This window comes from Triticum aestivum, chromosome 6A (genome assembly GCF_018294505.1).
Source record: "Triticum aestivum cultivar Chinese Spring chromosome 6A, IWGSC CS RefSeq v2.1, whole genome shotgun sequence".
Lineage (NCBI taxonomy): Eukaryota > Viridiplantae > Streptophyta > Magnoliopsida > Poales > Poaceae > Triticum > Triticum aestivum.
The window spans coordinates 196,098,692-196,115,685 of NC_057809.1; positions in this window are offsets into that span (position 1 = coordinate 196,098,692).

The window sequence follows — 16,994 nt, forward strand, 5'->3', positions numbered from 1 at the left end:
AACCATTTCGCAAATCCTGCCATAACCAGTTTGTCAATGTTTCTTGGATTTTGCGGCAGTAACTCCTCTTTGTAGATGCTGCACAACATAGTGATCGCGTCAAACATCTAAATATATAAGAATGTGCTGCAAGTTTAGTAGATTACGATGTATAAGCTGCAGTACTGCACTTACTTGATATAAGGTAGTATCTCAGGACAGTTATTCAACACATACCAAACCATTTTGTCCAAATCTTTAGGTTTGTCCTCTTGTCGACTCTTCCCTGTAACTCGAACAGAATAATCGAAAACATTGAGCCCGGGATTGTCTTCACCCACCTCTTTGCTAAGCTGATCAGCTGTTTCAATGTATTTTGAGCAGAATGTCAACGCTTCTGTAGCAATGTAGGCCTCTGCAATGGAACCCTCGGGTCTAGCTCTGTTCCTAACATAGCCCTTGAAAGTGCCTAGCCGCCTTTCAATAGGGTACATCCAGCCATACTGTACTGGACCTCTAAGTAGTGCCTCATCAGGTAGATGAACAGCCAAATGCACCATCACATCAAAGAAGGCTGGAGGATATATCTTCTCAAGGTCGCATAGGATAGTTGGTATCTTGTCTCTAAGACGCTCCAAAGCATCTATCCTGATATTCCTACTGCAGAGTTCCCTGAAGAATTGTCCCAACTCTGCAACTGCTCTGTATAAGTCAGGGCGGCCCAATCCTCTAAGGATAACAGGTAAAACCCTTTGAAGTAGGACGTGGCAGTCATGAGTTTTCAACCCTTGTACCTTGTTTCCATCTGCACTGACTCTCCTTTCAGGGTTGGAAGCAAATCCATGTGGGAATCTCACACGTGACAGGACCTCGCAGAATTCTTTTCTTTTTACCTTGTCCAAGACGTACACAGCTGGTGCCATATCCCGTGGTTTACCTTCATCTTGCACCTGCAAATCCTTTCTGATACCCAGGTGTGTCAAATCAATCCTAGATTTTAAGGTATCTTTCGTCTTGCCTTCAATATTAAGAAGTGTGCCGATAATGCTGTCACATATATTTTTCTCGATGTGCATCACATCAAGATTATGCCGCAGATCCAAATCTTTCCAATACTCCAAGTCCCACAAAGTGGACCTGCGGGTAAACAATAATCTCTCTTCTACCCTGCCACACTTCCTTTTCCCGCTACCATTACCAGGATGGTTTCCTGGTGTAATATGCCTGACCTTCTCTAATTCCACTTGCAACTCATCGGCGGTGAGCCTCTTTGGCGCATCACGGTTTTCATGCTTTGCATTGAACACATGTCTTCGGTATTTTCTAGGATGCGGCTTGTCCTTGGCAAGGAAACGGCGGTGTCCAATGTAACAGATCTTGCTAAGTATTGCGTATGACAGCGGATTCCTGTCACAGCGAACACATGCATTGTAACCATGTGTCGTTCGCCCTGACATAGTGCCCAAAGCCGGATAATCATGGATGCACCAAATTATAACAGCACGCAGAAAGAAATCAGCTGGTGGGCTGCTATATAGGTCTCGAGTGAGAACACCCTTCCATAGCTGTTGAAGTTCCTCCACAAGAGGCTCCATGAACAAATCAAAATCCTTTCCAGGACTTTTTGGACCTGGGATGAGCAAGGCCATCATGTAGTTTGATTCTTTGGTGCAGACATTTGGAGGCATGTTGTAAGGGATAACAAGCACTGGCCACATGCTATATGTGGCGCTCTGGTGGCCAAATGGGTTAAATCCATCTGAAGCTAAGCCAAGTCTAATGTTTCTCGGGTCAGCAGCAAACTCTTTGTGTTTATCATTGAAGCTTTTCCACTCACTACCATGAGATGGATGGCTCATTACATTCTGATCTCTGTACTCCTGGTTCCTAGAATGCCACAGTACATCCTCTCTTGTTTCAGCATCATGAAACAACCTCTGCAATCTTGGTGTAATTGGAAAATGTCTCAGAACATTATGAGGAATCCTCTTCACAGCATCGCCATCTTTCCATCTTGATGATTTGCATTTCGGGCATTCACTTAAGTTGGCATAATCCTTCCGGAACAGAACACAATTATTCTTACAAACATGGATCATATCATATCCAATTCCAACTGCACGAAGGAAATTCTTCATTTTACTGTAGGTGTGTGGCAGCTCAGACGCATCTGGGAAAGATTTGCGGAAAGCAGCCAACATCGCATCGAATGATTTGTTGGTCATCCGCTCAGATGTCTTCACCTGAAGAAAGGTGACCATAGCTGAGAATACTGACAGCTTATTTCCTGGGGTGACAGCAACGTTGCATTGTTCCAACATGCGGGCCCACCGTTTTTCTTCTGCAGGTGAAAGTTCACGGAATGCACGAGCATTTCGTAGCATTGTTTCAATGTTGGTCAAACTCACTGGCTCCGCCACCACCACCTCCTCCTCCTCTTCCACCTGAGCATCAGGCAGATCAAGATGGTGATCTGCTGCTTCCACGTAGTCAATAACATTGACGTTCACAGCTTCACCATGATGAACCCACCTAGTATATGTGACCGACATCCCATACAAGTGTAGATGATTTTGCACAGTTGACTGGGGTCTTGTAACTGAATTCATACAACTGCTACACGGGCAGAGCACATCTGATTTCGGACCACCGTACTCAGCTCTGATAAAGTTCATGAAGTTTTCAACCCCCTCGACATATGCAGCGGAGAATCTTCGAGCAGAAGTTATCCAAGTCCTGTCCATCTGTTAGACATACAAATTAGTTCTTCTACTAGATATTACAGGAAAAACATATATGCTTTTTTATGAAGTCCAGAAAAAAATACCTAGGTCGATGTCTAAAGCTATGGCAAGATATTTGGACGAGCAGATCTAAGTAACGAAATATATGTAAAGCTAATTCAGCAAACAGATTTGAGTGCCAAATTATGGCAGGCTGTTTCAGCAGTCAATGAGGCCGAGCACACAGCCATCGAACTATCGAAGGCCATCGCAGCAACAAAGATCGAGTATAAAACGGTGTAGAGCTATTTCACCTAACAGATTGGCTACTAGACCATGGCAATCTACGTCACAATAAATATATGGCAGGATATTTTAGCAACTAATCGGCCTTGGCATGCCATCTCAGCTAAGCAGATTGAGTGCAGAACAGGGCAAGGAAGCTTCTTAAGCAGAGCATATTGACAGTAAACTACTTCGGCAAACAGTGAGATTAACAGCGTCTATCAGCTAACATTCAGCGCTACACCGACATGAACGGGGCCTCAGTCTAGAATGCGCGTACCGTGGGAGAAGCTGACCGCCGTGCGTCTCCACACGAACGTCGCCAGCGGTGGCGGCGCTGACCGCCGTGCGCCTCCACAAGAACGTAGCCAGAGGTGGCGGCGCGGCTAGAGGACGGCAGTCTACGAGAGCGTACTGTGGGAGCGAGAGGATCGCCGAACCGCGGCGCCGACGTATCGGCGCGGCGGGGAGGGCGGCTTTGGCGGAGCGAATGGAGTGGAGGGGGACAGGGGGAGGGGGTTTGGGGAATATTATTGGCTAGTTGGCCGAAGGGCGGTTGAATCGGATTTGGGGGGAATTTTTGGGTGTGGGGGGGGGAGGATTTTCGCGCGGTGGGCGGGGGGAGTTTGGCGCATGGTCGGTTTCTCCAAGTGCAGTCCCACGTGTCAGTGAAGAGGCAAGCCGAAGCGCGTTCCGTTTGCGTGAGCCGTGTGCAGGACCGAACGTGTGTGGGGTGCAATGCGACCGCGACAGGAGTGCTGTGAGTGTACCGCCTTTTTTCCTTTTAAACTAGGTGCTTCGCCCCCTCAAAAAAATTGTTGCTTCGCGCGATCCATCGATACTACTACTAGTAATCCGGTAATCCCGACTAAAACGGCGCGGCCGGGTCTTTTCCCGCGCGATATGCTGGGAGGTTGGCTTAGTTGGGTTTTTTAGGACGAGTAATGCTACACCTACGTAATCCCAGTTACGTAATTAACGTAATGTGTAACGTGTGAGCTGTTGATTATAGATTGGGGGAGGGAGGTGCCCACCACCATGAAAATCAGGGGAGGAGAGAGAGAGGCAATTTACGTTAACCCTTTCGTAGGTTCCCGTAGTGGACTTACTATTGGAGTGCCTAATATAATTTGTGTATGTATGGACCCTATGTGTTTATTTTACTTCGCATGTTAGATTTGTCTCGGTTCAATAAAAAGCAGAGTTGGTGATGATGGTGTGCCTGTCATCCTGCCATATAGGCCGTCCGATCTATATCTAACGGATAGGAAGGAAACTATGACAATTTACCTGCACTCCTCTCCACGTTTGCAGATAAGGCTTTCCTTCGTTCATCCTTTTCTCCCACAAGATCTTGATCTTTCGTGCAACGCACGGGCATCTTGCTAGTACTCCTACATTATGTATATTATTGTGAAAGTTCATATACACCGGCCAAGATTAATGCAAACACGACAGATTTTCATTACATTTCGACCTTTTATAGGACAGAAAATAAAATAAACCCGACACTAAACCTATTCTACGGCGGTGACCGACGTCCTCCATCTGCGATCTCTATGTACAGGGGCGGGGTTCAAGACCCGTGAAGTGAAGGTGCGGTCTCCTGCGAGGAAGAGTAGAACACGGGATACGGACCGGCCAGTTGGCACACCATGCCCTGCCGCCTCCCATGTCCTACTCATCCTCGGAGGAGTACCCGACCTCGGCGGTGCCAGACGTTGGACGGCGAAAGTAGGACGCGTGGCTGACGATGCTCCCGTCATCGGCCACCAGCGTGGCCACCGCTTGTGCGGTCGCGTCCGGCTACGCCGCTATTCCGTCGCGAGAGGCGACTTGAGCGAGGGCGGCGACCTCGAGCTTCATCCCTGAAGACAAGCTCTCCCACAGAGCGTTCGCACTTGCGGTCATGGCGGATGTGGTGCCAGGTAGGAGGACGATGCGCTATGGTGTGGAGGTTAGCTGGGCGTTGCCGCTTTAAGTAGCGCATTCCGGTGAGGCCAAGCGTCCGGGTGCGTCATTAAGTCGCCGGAGTTGGTTCCTCGGGCACCGAGCCTCTTAACGACGACATACGAATGGACGACATGAATGCGGGCAGCTGGCGCCGGCTGGGAACGCACCGCGCGACGGCGCGAGGGACGAGGGTTTTGGTGTGCCAGGGTAGTCAGCTGCGGTCGTGGCAACGTTGGAGATGCCCTTTGCTCACATGCGATCCCCGCATGTCATTGAAAAAGCAAGACGACCCGGCATGGTCTCAGGTCCAGAGGATGCAGTTGGCCGCGCTACACCACTCCGCGGACGCGTCGCGGCGCCCCGTGCATCCTCGACGAGCCGGGTGTTGGGGTGTGTTTGGATTGTGGCCAAAGTGCACCTTACCAAAATTTTGGTCATGACCCAAAGATTGGTCTTTGTTTGGATGGTTGCCATTTTTTTGGCATGCCAATGAACTCTAGCCAACTCTAGTTCATTTTTCTTGCCAATGTCGGCCAAATCATGGGCAACCAATACCTCAACCAAAATTTTGGTCATGACCCAAAGATTGGTCTTTGTTTGGATGGTTGCCATTTCTTTGGCATGCCAATGAACTCTAGCCAACTCTAGTTCATTTTTCTTGCCAATGTCGGCCAAATCATGGGCAACCAATACCTCAACCAAAATTTTGGCTACCCAATGCTTTGATGGGGCAACCTTGGGCACAAACCAAACATACCGTTGGTCGTGCCACAGCACTAACGCCACCCTCGGCACACTGAAACCGACCGTGTCTAGCTACGATATGAGCGTGTCGCTCACCGCGGTCGCCGTGTCCAGAGGCGGTGCTGGAGCTGCGCCCCGTTGTTGGCCCCAACGACCCACATGAACGGTTGTCGGTGGCGAGGAGGTCGTGGGCCAGCTCCTCCATTGGACTAGTCTGCCCCACATGTCGGTTTCCCTGTTTTCCCGGCCATATTCGAGCGTCAGTGCTCCGCGTTGCGCATTAGGCCTTTCACTATGTAGGCCAAGCGAGACAACTTATTGTTTATTTGAGCCGTTCAAGTATAATCATGTGGCGTTTGCTTATTTCTCATTCCTCTCCAACCCTCTTCTCCATCGATCATGTCGCCCTCCAGTCGAGTCCATCCTCCCGCATGCCTCATTTGAACATTCCGCCGAGTATCATTCGCATGTACCCACCCTAGTCCTCTTTCAATAGATCTCCGGACCCCGAGATGAAATCGAGAGGGAACGAGTGGGGGCACGTGATACCTAAGGCGGATTCAAAATTTTGAACCGGTGATCATAGCATCCGCAAATCATATATAAAGGGTATTCAATGTTCGTTTCGTTTTTGAACGTACAATATACTCCCTCCTATCCTTTCTAGTTTACATATAAGTTTTATGTGTAGTCAAAGTATCTCTACTTTGATCAAAAAGGTATCAACATTCAACAACGCCCAATCAATATTGTTAGATTCGTACGTACTCCTAGATTTGTACTCGAGATGGTTTCCAATTTGACTATTGACAAGATTAATAGTACATGAGATGTATAATGTGAAAATTATATCATTGGAAACTCCTTTCACATACGAATTTGACCGTATGCTTTGTGTAAGTTGCATGTCATATATTATTACTCTAACATTTGGTCAAAGTTAGCCTCGAAAAACGCATTAGACCCTGTATGCTTTGTGTAAGTTGCATGTCATATATTATTACTCTAACATTTGTGTAAGTTGCATGTCATATATTATTACTCTAACATTTGGTCAAAGTAGTATAGTGGAAGTGGATCCTCTGACGTAGGTATCCCTGCCTTACCCTCCCTTTCGGTCACTTACTGGCGGACCCCATGCTTGCTAGGCCCCGCATGTCAGTTACTCAATGGGTTCGGCCACGTCAGGGGATCCTCATCCGTAGTATACTCCCTCTGTTTTTATTTACTCCGCATAAAACGGAGGGAGTGGTGGTATAATAAATGACGCGGGCGGGGGAGGGGGAGGGACGTCGGTTTGCTCTCAACTGCGGTCCCACAAGCGAGCGAAAACGCAAGACGAAGCGCGTTCCATTCGGTGAGCGACATGGAGGGTCCAGCGTGCCGGGCTGCAACGCGAACGCGACAAGAGCGATGTACAGTCAAAACCGATTGACCGGTCGTCACCGGAACCACTATTCACACCAGAACCTTCGCTGCTCGGCCTACGCCAGCCACTGCCCTAAAACCACACCAAATCTCCAGCCCATTCCCCCACCTTTCGATCCCCTAGCCCGCATCAAGCGTCCCCTAGTTCGCCGGAAAGCCATGGTGCGCTGCAAGATCACTTACTACAAGATGCTGACGCCGGAGCGCCGCACAGAAATCGCGGCGGTGGTCGGCGCCACAGACCTCCGTTCCCAAGCTCGCTTTGCGGCGGGCCAATCCCCGAGTTCTCTGGAGCCAAGCTACGAGGAGGAGGAAGCCGATCCAATGTTCATGGCGGAGGTCGCGGCGCAGAAGGCCCCCGATGGGTATGAGACGATGGACGTCGACTTCGTGCCGGCGTCCGAGTCCCCCATGGTGCAGGCGGACCAACGGTTCAACATGGCGATACTAAAGGAGGACCGGGAGGCAGAGGCTCAACTCGACACGGAGTGCGCGCATGCCGCTGCCATCGAGGCTCTCCTGCAGGCGGAACCGGATGTTGTGGATGTGAACCGGGCGGCGGAGGCTCAACTTGAGGCGGAGTTCGCGGATGCCGCTGCCATCAAGGCCCTCCTGCAGGCGGAACCGGACGTCCTGGACTTGAATCGGGCGGCAGAGGCTCGACTCAATGCAGAGCGCGTGGATGCCACTCTCATCGACGCCCTCCTGCAGGCGGAACCGGACGTCCTGGACTTGAACCGGGCGGCGGAGGCTCGACTCGATGCGGAGCGCTCGGATGTCGGTGCCATCGAGGCCCTCCTGCAGGCGGAACTGGACGTCGTCTACTTGAACCGGGCTGTGCTCTCGTCCATGCAAAGTGCCAGCACGCTCCACTTGAATGAGTAGCTGGAGGCCGAGGATAACCACGGTGCGGAGACAGACGTCGGCAGCGACGACTGGTTCGCGCCGGCAGCCAAAGACGACGAGGCCGTCTCTTTCTGCGAGCAGTGATAGTTTTTCTTTATGTTGTTGTTTTTATGGATCTTTTGCTGTGTAAAAACATATATTTGTTATGCAAGTCGCCTGACTTGGGTCAGTCTAACATTTCAGGCGGTTGGATGAATATCCTACGTCTCCTAACACTTCTTTCCTTCTTCCTCACCTCTTCTTCTTCCCCAACAGAACATCGCACGGGCTGTACGAATACTCCCCAACATGCGGTTGGATAAACATACTCTATGAACGAAAATTATGTGTCAGCGATAGGATGGCTGAGTTTGGTTTGTTCACATGCGACAACACGGTGTCAGTGAGGGTGCGTTCCCTTGGTTGGGTTTGCGGCGTGCAGGAGCGACTGTGTGAGGGTGCGGTGCGACCGCGGCGTGCAGGAGCGACCGTGTGAGGGTGCGGTGCGACCGCGACAGCCGTGCGCAAGTGTACCTCCTTCTCATTTTGAAAACTTTAGGCAAGCTTGGCAAAAATGTGTGGCGAAGTTTGGCAATGCAAGGCCTAGACCCAAACAGGATAAGTACGTACGTACTAGGAGTACTAGTGTTAAAAAAGAAAGGCGGGGTTTTCCTTCGCGGGATTTAATCGATACAAATCCTCGTTTCACGTGTCAATTAATGCGTATTTTTTTCTCCAAAGACCAAAGAGCTAACCATCTCACTCCTCATCGCTTGATTAATGCAGCGCCATGCAAACCAACCTTCTCACTTCCGCATGCATGCATGTCGTCTCTCTCTCCCCTGTCCATCTCTCTGCACGCATGCGCCTCTCGCTCTCTCTCCTGTTTCTGCATGCAAGCAGCTCTCTCTGCCTTGGGAAGATGCGAAGCACATGGGAAAGAGAGATGGGATTACTGCAGGCACGCATGCGGTGGAAAGGGATGGAGGGCCCGGTTGGAAAGAGCAGCGAAAAAATGCCAATGCGCAGAGCATTGCGGGGAAAACGAAATTTTCTTAGACGCAGACAAAAAAGGACCGGAGGGAGTACTACTAGGAGTACTAGTGCGGTGAGATGGTTTCTCGAAGAAGACGATGGAGAAGCGGAGTCAGCGAAGAGTGAAATGATGGTTGCTTCGTCCGTGCTTTTGTGATTTGACGCCTCACTGCTTTGTGATTTGTGATAGAAGGGACAGGGGAGTAGACTCTGTGCTCTATACTGTACTACATGCGTCCAAGCATGGGAGAAAGAGGAGAGACGTTGCATTTTTCTATTCCTTCAATCAATCAATCAGGGAGCTTCGGTTCCATCTTTTTGGCTTTGGCAACACCGTCCACAATGGTTCCCACGATGCCAAAAGCTATTTTCACATTTGGCTACACATTGTGGATGCCCTTAACCGTACCACTTGGTTTTGCTCCTGTGTGCTATCTATACAAATCTCAATTATATTGATCTAAAAAATTATAGAATCAAGATTAGTAAAAAGGAGGTGATTTTGCCGCGCGGATGGCGGGGGAGGTTTCTTATTTGAGCAATGCTACATCCACGTAATGGTTTACGTAAAGTTACGAACTGATGTGATGTGGGACTATTTGATTGGATTAAAGGAGAGGATTAGGCCCACCCCACCTGAAAATCAGGGGGGCATATATAGATTAGATGGAAAGTATACGTAGCAGCTACGTAGCCCTTTGTAAGTCTAGGATTAGGCTTCTTATTTTCGGAGGACGTTGTCCTCGCGGTTTGCTAACATGCGGTCCCACGTGTCAGTGCTTTACCAAGCCGATCCGCGTCCCACATGAGGCAGAACAACGGCAGAAGCAACACGTGGTTAAGTTGAAGAAGATGAGGGAGAAGCGGATTCAGCAACGAGTGAAATGATGGTTGCTTCGTCCCTCCAACTTAACTGCGGGAAAGGTGCAGCTTTGTGATTTGACGCCTCATTGCTCATTACTACGCCGGCGCCATGACTGGGGTGCTTCACCCCGGCTGCTCTGCACTGTATTCCGGTATGGCACGTGGACCCGGTAGCTTGATGTCCCACATGTCGGCGAAAGGGACTAGAAGATTTATGAAAGCGAGCGCTCCACTCTTACGACGGAGGAGTAGACGACACGACGGCCCAGTGAACTGTCACTTGTACTGTATAGTACTATAGTTTTGCTGTTTCGCACGATCCATCGATACAAACCCGATTAAACAGGAAAGGGCGGGATTTTTCCCGCGCGGTTGATGATACTGGCCATACATTTCAAAGGCAATTTTAATGTATGCTAACTCAATAATTATAAGTAACAATATGATATCTAGTAAAACTAAAAACACATATGATTTATTGTGTTAAAGTGTAGTAGCAGTGCTGTATTGCATAGTTGTTAGATGTAACATGCAAGAACGTGTAGAGATGTAGTTTTGGAGGGCCTACAGAGAGAAAAGCGTAATACGGTCACCGAACTTCAGAATAAGCTGATTACGGTCACTATATACGTTTTGCGGTGATTATACGGTCACTTGCTCACAGTTCAGCATCGGATGGCACTCTGTTGACCGGCCAAATAGTCTGCATGGCACCATGTTGACTAGTTAAATTGACCATGTTCCTTGTGGGTCCCACCTGTCAGTTCGTATAGGCAAAAGGTCAGATAAACACAAATTTATGCAGGTGCGACAAGGCTCCAACCCGTGCGCGGGAATCACCTAGTTGTGTATGTGTCTACCAGGGCCTGATGTGTGCGCATGCACGTGTAGGTTGAGCACTTGAGCGTGAGAGTGCGTGTTGGTCGTGTGGTGTACTGGTGTGTGCATGCATGCATGCGTGCGTGCGTGTGAGTGTTGCGTGCGTGCGTGGCTGCGTGTGTACATGTGAGTGTTGCATGCGTGCGTGGGTGCATGTGTTGCATGGATGCAGTTCGTGCGCATGCGTGCGTGTGTGTATAATCACCACACCAGCTTCTGTGTGTTAAAACAGACGGCTGAGCATACCAATACAAGGCCACCTTGTCCGCTGTGCCCGCGCTCATTACTTCGAACCACCGTCCAAACATTTTTTTGTCGTTTCTTTTCATTCTTACTAGCAAGATGCCCGTGCGTTGCACGTAACATCAAGATGCATTTGTATGACTTGTTTATCTTGTGAGAGAAAAGGATGAACGAGGGAAGGCCTTATTTGCAAATGTGGAGAGGTGTGTGGGTACCTTTTTGCAAAATTGCCATAGTTTCTTTCCTATCCGTCAGATATAAATCGGACGGCCTATATTGCAGGATGGCAGGCACACCATCATCACCAACTCTGTTTTTTATAAGAGTGTATTTTATGTATTTTATAAGAGTGTAGATGTAGAGTAGATACAAGTCGACAGGTGGGCACGATGGTAGTGAGATAATGTGATGCAACACTAGAGGTGCCACGTGGAGCGTTTAACTGGTCAACTAGTCATGTCATGAGCAAATACAGAGTTGTACGGTGAGCCCGTGACTGTATAATAACCACTAAACGTAAATGGTGACCGTAATGAGTGGATTCTGAAGTCCAATGTACGTATCGTGCTTTCGCTTCAAATACAATGATCGTCATTGCATATATCGCGAGAGAAAGATGAAACATGCGTGAATTTTCTGGGGGCTTACTTTTAGAGGACCTGGAGATAGTTTTGTGTGCATACGTGAAAGGGGCGTACAGGGGGGTATGCGATGGAGAGAGAGATGCTCTTCGTTTCTCTTTATTATGACTAACTTTGTATATAGTATAAAAATATACAAATTCACAGTGCGGAATAAATATCATTGTGGGCACCATGCAATGCAAATTAGCGTTCGTACTCCTCCATATAACTTTGTAATGTTGTATATATGTAGAAACTCTAAAATAATTTTTTGGCCACACTTTATTCAAAAGGAATGTTGTATGCGAAATAAACGTGAAGAGAGGGCTTTTTAGATCAATGGGGTACGTGATGTAACATGTGTGAATGTGTAGTTGATGCATTTGGCGGGGCCTAGAGAGGTATGTGTGTGTATTACGTATTCGAGAGAGGCATGGATAGAGGGGCCGACGGGGGGGGCGTGGGAGAGATAGCACGAGAAATGAGAGTGGTCTAGAGAGAGAGAGACGAATATGACGTCACGACAAGAGATTCCATTCCCTTGAGTGTGTATATGCAAGGGGGGAGGGAATAGAGGCACCAGGAGAAATTTTCTGTGTGTGTGGTGTTTGTGTTGGTATGTGTGGGTGTGAGAAGATAATGAGACGTGGGGGCAGAGGGTGTGTCACCGCGTGAGGTCCGGTGGGTCGAGGTGAGGCCCTTCGTTCGGTTCCGTCCTGCGCCACATTGGTCGGCCCGTGACGCATTTAGGAAGACCCATGGATGACTAGTCGTACAAGACAAAGATAGCAGAATTGTGAAGGACTCTGTGTCCACTGACAAAGCCGGCTAGGATTTGTAACCCTAGGTTCTCGGACTAAGGTAACCCCTTTATCTCTGATATTACTATTCATCCAACCTAACTTTAAGGGGCATCCTACAGAATGCTCTGCTAGAATCATACTCGTCGATTAGGAAGAGAGGTGTGAGACAATGCGTGAGAGACAGGCGTAAAGATAATGTGCGTACATGAGACACGTAGGCAGGTCCATGTATATAGAAAGGGTCGATGAGGATTGTGCGTGTGTATGTTTGCGAGAGGAAGAGTGCTTGTGATAAAGGTTAGTGGAAACAGTTGTAAATGGTTACGAGAGGGAGGGAGGGTTATATCTAGAGCATGTGTGCGAGAAAGACACCTCGGGAGAGAGTGTGTGAGCATGTGTGAGAGACCACCGATGGAGAGTGAAACTACACGTAAAAGACTGCTCTACACATTGATTAAAGATATAAATTGTATCCAAATATTAGGATGGGATCATGATATTTGCAATTCGCGTAAGGAGCGGTCATTGATCCATCAGACATCTAGATTCTATCGAATTTGAGCATGTCTATGTTATTATTCGACACAATTGATCCACATAGTTAGTATTTTGAACTCCAGACAATGCATCGCTTTAGCAATCGAATATAAACGTGAGTATAGTTCATGTTGTGTGTGTAAAGCACATTATACATACGAAAGTTACACAATGGACATTATAAATAGCTACCTATGAACTAGCATACATTTGAATTCAACTTAAGGTGGTTTAAAAAATCGAATTCAACATGAAGTCCATTCAATTATTTGAATTTGATATCATGGCATTTGTAAACCATACCTAAATTATGGGGGCACCAATCTTTGCTCTGATTTTGTACATAATAGCATATGTAGTCGTGTACAAAATAGATTCAAATTTAGCTCCTCCATTCCAAAATAATCGTAGTTATAGGATTTTCAAGTGTCAAAATTTCAAAAAGAAGCGGATAATTTAATGAGGTTTTCAAACATACAAGGTCAAATATAACGTTGTCTATTTAGGTCAATCCTAATAGTTCAAGAGTACTCTAAACGTGAATGCTTGTGTTTCAAAATTTCGAACGAAGCGCCAAAAGAGCCTCTACTCACCTGAAACAGTGTGAGACCAATGTTTGGTAGTACAAGGAAATTACTTTTCTAATAACTCCGACCCGTGAAACCTACCGGCCCGACGTCCAAAGGTCTAAACCGGGGTAGGTTTGTAGCTTCATCTAGACGCCACACAACCGCATCCGAAAAACATTCATACACAATGGCCGCCTAAGCACACATGCGCGCGGCCGAAATCGCTCCCGCCCACTATTTGGGACACCTGGGATTACCATCCTACCCCCGACCCGCAGTAGGTCCGAAATTTAAGAGGGGGGCAAAGTTTGTACTTTCCCCAAATTTCAAACAAGCGCGTCCCATCTTCTGTTCAAAAAAGCCAAAAACAAGCGCGTCCCAGACCGAAACATGGTTCCCCCCACCCGTCCGATTCCCCATTCATACTCCGTGGGCGCCAAAACTACCTCTCCACCAGCCGCGAAACCCCGGCGTCCTCCGTCCGCCACCCCATCCCACCCATCAACCGCCGCCCTCCTCCATCACGCCGGAGCCGATACCCCGACGTCGTCGTCCACCGCAACCTCAACCGCAACGCCCTCCACGGCTAGTAGTTGAAGCCGAGGCCGAGCCGTCCGTACCCGAGCCAGTTCAACCACGCCATCCTGCGCCTCACCGCTGCCGCTCCAACTTCGCCACCCTCCACCGCACCGGAGCTGTTCCTGCTACGCCGTCCTTCGCCGCCTCGGATCTGCTTCCCCTCCGCCGACATACGGCCACGGCAACACAGTCAACAATTTGGCCATGGGTTCGTCCAAGCCTGCACCCTCCAGAACATCGGTTTCCCCGGTAAAAAGAAGAAGATCGGCGCGACATGTGGAGGTGACCACACCGGCAACCGAAAAAGGTACTCCTCTTCCCTTATTCGTGCAAATCTTACGTCTCTGCTTGCACGGTATTCATCCCACAGAAGACACTAGTTGACCGCTTCTTCTTGATACTAGATGTTCCTAGTAACTCGTGATGCACAAGGTTTCTCCTCATATACTATTTCACCTTAGCTAGAGGTCCGTCGCCCCCCTGAATTTCAATTTCTGGCCAGTTGATTCCCAATTAACGGAAGCATTCCCCGGCGTAACAGGCGCTAGTACGCCTATTACGCCGGGGAAGCAGCGCCTTGGTGTTTATCTTAGGGGCGTGTGCGGCCTAGAGCTACTGGCGCCCGATCTGGAGGTCGGCCGGGATTAAAGGGATGGCCTGGGGGCGCTGCCAAGCACGGCGGTGGTGTGAGGTCGATGGGAGGGCGGGGCGGCGGAGGCAGGGGTCTGGGCCGGTGGTCGCTGGCGGTTCGAGAAAGATCGTCAACAGTGACTGGCGGGAGGTAGACGAAGGCCATCTGCCCGTTCCTTATAGATCGGACGGTTCATTAAAAAATCGACTGACCTATTTATTTTCAGTCGACTGTTATCTTAGATATGACCACATGTGGTGGTGTGCTGGAGGAGTACCTGCATTTCCTGTGCTCATATATTACAAAATCATACGGAGTAGAATCTAATTTTGTTTGCCATGCAATGTTGTAGAGCTATCATATGTCTCCTGTCATTTATTTTTCAGCCACCTGCTATCTGCTACTTTTACAGTGCACTAGTTCTGCACACACTTCACCCTTACTCTCACTATTGTGTTTTTATGCAAGGGTATTTCAGACTCTGCTGCCATGAGAGAAGCCAAAAAGAAAAGAGAGAAGTCGCTCCAGCTTCGTATGCGGGTAGGCAAGACACGTTACAGCGCTATAAAGGGTGCAGTGTCAGCAGATGGAGACGGTAAACGTAGCTCTGGAGTTGATGACCTCGCTCGCAATGAACCACCATCCCAGGTGCTTGCTTTAACTTCGCGGTGTCATATGTGGTTGCATGTTCCATATGGTGTCTAGCTTGTATTCGAAAGGCCGAAGTCGGTAAGATAAGGAAAGATATTTTTTTACATGAACCACCATCCCGTGAGCACCAGAAGACAAATAGCTAGTCAGGGCACTGGCCGAGCCAGTGACAAGCCCAGCAAAGATAGGCATCACCTGGAAGCCAACTAAAAAGCTGCGATGGTGGCGAAGCAGCCCGCCTCCCACCAGGCTCTCAGGTCCTAGATGATCATGCTCACCACTCCAGCCGGATGTCTAGCTTGTATTGCTTCCAATTTGGTTAAATTGCATCTGCTTAGCTTACACATTATACCTTTGAATATGACATGCCTTTCTGTTTTTGGTACATACTAGTACATCTGTGTATTAACCATGTTCTTACATCAAACTAATGTTCTTGTGTATCCCTCATCAATCACTTATGACGAGGCAGGCAGGCAAGGGGACTACTCCTCATTTAAAGAATGCAGCGTCAGCCTCCCGACATGATTCTCAAGAAACAGAAATGCTAGATGAAGATAGTGAACGTAGCTCTGTAGTTGATTACAGCATTTCCCCTACACTAGCATCGCAGGTGCTTGCTCTAACTTGGCAGCGTGATATGTGGTTGCATGTTGCATATGGTGTCTAGATTGTAATTCTTCCAATCTGGTTAAACTGCATGTGCTAGTCTGCTTAGCTTATACATTATACCTGTTAATGTGACATGCCTTCCTGTATTTAGTACATAGTACATCTGTCTATTAAGCATGTCCTTACATAAAACTATTGTTTTTTTGTATCCCGCATCAATCAACATGACGAGACACCTTTAGTATATGCAGTGCGATATTAGTTGCATCTTTCATATGATTTATAGCATGCGCTGCTTCTAATTTGTTGAAATTCCATTTATGATGGGACGCTTTTAACTTGGCAGAGTCATATTGGTTGCATCTTTCATGTGGTGTCTAGCTTGCATTGCTTCTTATTTGCTGGAATGGTTTCTGCTTAGTTTACACAAACAGTTGTGAACATGCCATGCCGTCCTGTTTTTCGTACATATTCCATCCTGGTATCATGTGTTTGCCTTACATCAAAGTAGTGATTGTCAGTATCATGCATGAATGAGTTCTGAAGAGAGAATTTTATTGCTTTTTCTTGTCGGTTTTACTTGACAATTCAAAATCAATAAAGCGGAAGGAAGTTAGCAAGGCAGCGGATAAAGGTGCTCCTTCCGAACGGAGGGCCTCTACAGTTTCTACTCCTCCACACCCCCAAGATGATTTCCAAGACAACACATGCATAGACACTCAACAAAGCTGTGTTTATGATGAGCACGTCTCCCCTAGTGCAGCATCACCGGTGCTCCCTCTAACTTGGCACTGTTATATGTGGTTGCATGTTATGTGTGATGTCTAGCTTGTATTGCTTCTAATTTTGTTGAATTCCATCTGCTTACTTTACACATTATACTTGAATAAGACACGTGTTCCTGTTTCTAGAACATACAATATCTGTCTATCACACCATGTTCTTACATCAAATTACTACTGTTGTGTAAC